Source organism: Alligator sinensis, unplaced genomic scaffold (genome assembly GCF_000455745.1).
Source record: "Alligator sinensis unplaced genomic scaffold, ASM45574v1 scaffold14_1, whole genome shotgun sequence".
Taxonomy (NCBI): domain Eukaryota; kingdom Metazoa; phylum Chordata; order Crocodylia; family Alligatoridae; genus Alligator; species Alligator sinensis.
This window is the reverse complement of record NW_005842709.1, coordinates 775,071-778,079: the sequence shown is the minus strand read 5'-3', so window position 1 is coordinate 778,079 and position 3,009 is coordinate 775,071. Positions and strand designations below refer to the sequence as shown.

Here is a 3,009-nt window from a genome sequence, read left to right as displayed (position 1 = left end):
GAACTCTGTCAGCCTGCAAGGGCTGCGGTTTCCTGCGGTTTTCTCCTTTAAAGGAGAAAATCAGCATTTTACCATGTTTTTCTGCAGCAAATGGAAAACCTGGATTCCTGCTAATTAGGAGGGAACAGAGCCTGGGTTATGGGGAATGATCTCTCCTCTTGCCTGAAGATACAGGGGTTTGGGGGCAGACCTGAGGCCTGTCTCAACAGCAGGCAATCTGTGCATGGGAAAGGTTGCCCTTACGCAAGTTCACCTGTCCTAGGGATGGAGGATTCTGCTGACTTTGTGCAAAGCAACAGTCAGGTGCAGGGAATCCCCTGATAAGGCCTTTCCCAGCTCCCTCCCACATCTCCCATCTGCCCAGAGAATATGAGGAGCCCCTCAGCCTCCACAGAGAGATAAAACAGTCTCTACCTCGTGAGTTCCATAATGGGGGCCATGGGAACAATATGAACACCCCAGGAAGAGGGAATCTCAGGACATAACAGTCAATGTGCTCTGACAGATTGCAGGATACAGTCCTGACCAGTTTCCTATGGTGATCACCCCGCAGAGGTATCAGGAAGTGGACAAATGATAGACCAATGCTTTGTGCCTGCTATAGTCTCAAAGCTCTTTTCAGAAGCATGTGCCTTTCAGAATCAGTACCTTGCACTCTGCTCCTTCCAGCTGGGACAGAGTGTCTCAGAGAAAGGAGCCTTGCCTCTGCAGAGGCTATTTTTCCCTTAGCAAACTGAGTAATTTATATTTAGCCTGTAGCCAAACGGATGCAGGTTCCTTAAAGAGATAGGGTGTCAACTGTTGAGCCTTATCAGATGCTAAGATCATTGGGCAGAAACGTTGGGTTCCCTTATCTCTTGTGATGGTCTGTAACAGTCCCAGCTTGTCCTCCTCACTGGACGGCTGTGATAGGGATTTGATGCTTTCCCTGCTCAGGATTTGCTGGTCAGGGAGACTCTTGGTTACACCCAGGAGGAGCCCAACCCAAAGAGAAAGGGAAGAGAACGGGCTGTACTTGTAACTCAGTCTGGAACCCTCACAGAGTTCTGCTTCTGCTTTGTCCAAAGTGGAAACAAGCCAGCAATAAGGAGAAGCTGTGCCTCTGCCACTGGCCACAAGATTCAGACTTCCACATGTCAGACCGCCTTCAGCTCTCGCACAAGTACATCAGGCTGAGTCCACAAAGGCTGGTGGTAGGGTAGTGCAAACTGTGCAGTTGCACAAAGCTTTGAGCTGGTCAGGGCACTGGCAATAGCAGCAGAGAAAGTGACTAACAGCCATCAATTTCTAGTCTCCTATTAGCATAGTTGTTCAGTTAAGAGGGGACACCAGTACTGGGACCTTTGCAGCAGCCTTCCTGGAGCCCACTGCAAATGCCATTCTCTGAGGATCTATTCTGTGCCTGGGAGAGGTACTCTGGGCTATAGTATGTGTCAGAGGAGGGTGCTAGGCATTTAGCAATACCCTAATGAGGTGCAGCCCAGCTATCAGCCCTGTGATCAGCCAGTGGAGGACTGAAGGATATTGTGAGACTGGCCGGAAACCCAAACCCCTCCCCTCCCAGCCTCAGAGCTCCTCTGAATTTCTTTGTTCACCTTGCCCTGTGGCTGACAGTTGGGTAATAGGGCAGCACTGGTGTAATTGCCAGGCTGCACGTGGCTCTTGCAAAAAAGGGTTGCACTTGAGCACAGCAGGGTGGAGGTGCCACTCTTACCTTGTGTGCCAAGCACCAAAGCTACTTGCTGGCCCAGCTCCACTGCAAGGAATCAGTTAATTGTTCCCCTTCGTAACCATGAGGGCAGAGAGGTCATCTGCCCATTTCCTCCTTCCCATGGAATCCAGGACTCTACAAAGAGCATGTAGATAGGTGTTGCTTGGACAAGCTCCTTGCTGGCTTCCTGGTGTCATATAAAAAGGTGGTCAAAGGTGCCAGTGTTTGCACAGGGCCTGGCAGATGCAGCTTGGGGAACTGCCCTAAGCATTGTACAGCAAGAGCAAATTCCTCTGCCCCAGACAGCACTAAGGAAGCTTCCCTCCCCCTCTGCTCCAGAGGCAGGGGGCTGGCTGCCCCAGTCCACTGTGGGACCAGGCCTGGCTGAAACCTGCAAGACATTCCCATTCAGCAGAGCTCGCCACTTAGTAGGAACCCAGGCAGAGTGGGGCAGTCCCATCTCCAGGAGATGTCCCTGTCTCTATGTCCTGGCCATTCAGGGTGAAGCTACTAGCTCTGCTGCTTGGGCTGTCTGGTCTTGGTGGGAAAACCACTCCTGGAGCAAAGGAGGAAGTTAGAGTTGAAGAAGGGCTTTCTATGTCATTTATTTATTGATGGTTTCATTTGGGCTTGCCCTGCGCTCCTTCAGATGGTGCCCCTTCTGTGACTCCCAGCGTTTCTCTGGCTCCAGCCCAACCCCCCTACTGGTCAGACCAAACCAGAGCAAAGTGCCCTTAAGCCCATTTCCTCAGTGCTCCCCGGCCAGCACTGCATCAGATCAGGGCCTGTGCAGTCAGATGTCCCCAGCAGCAGCTGCAGGGAGCCACAGTCGAGAGAGAAGGGCACGGGACATGCTAGAGCGGGGCAGAAGGTGCAGACGGCCGGGGAAGATCAGAGCACACTACTGGTCAGACCAAACCAGAGCAAAGTGCCCTTAAGCCCATTTCCTCAGTGCTCCCCGGCCAGCACTGCATCAGATCAGGGCCTGTGCAGTCAGATGTCCCCAGCAGCAGCTGCAGGGAGCCACAGTCGAGAGAGAAGGGCACGGGACATGCTAGAGCGGGGCAGAAGGTGCAGACGGCCGGGGAAGATCAGAGGACAGCAGGTGCAGGTGCAGGCGCAGGGGGAGCTGGAGCTAACGGACGCACTGCTTGGAGGAGGCAAAAGCCGGGGCAGGGGCAGGGGCAGGGCCAGTGGCAATGGCCGAGCACCAGCGGGCAGACGCGGCGGCGGGGAAGGGGAGAGAGCCGGGGGCAGGGACAGGACAGGGCGGGGCGGGGCGGGGCGGGGCCGCCAGG

General features: G+C 54.3%; 1 protein-coding gene across 9 annotated transcripts in view; it reads left to right on the top strand.

Moving 5' to 3' along the window:
• The first annotated feature begins 2,686 nt into the window (after nucleotides 1-2,686).
• ARAP3 (ArfGAP with RhoGAP domain, ankyrin repeat and PH domain 3) overlaps nucleotides 2,687-3,009 on the top strand; it is a 42,765-nt gene continuing 42,442 nt past the window's right edge. For all 9 annotated transcript variants that reach the window (XM_025216090.1, XM_025216094.1, XM_025216093.1 and 6 more), the window contains exon 1: nucleotides 2,687-2,822. The gene's annotated coding sequence lies outside the window, so the exon portion shown is untranslated. The remainder of the gene's footprint in view (nucleotides 2,823-3,009) is intronic.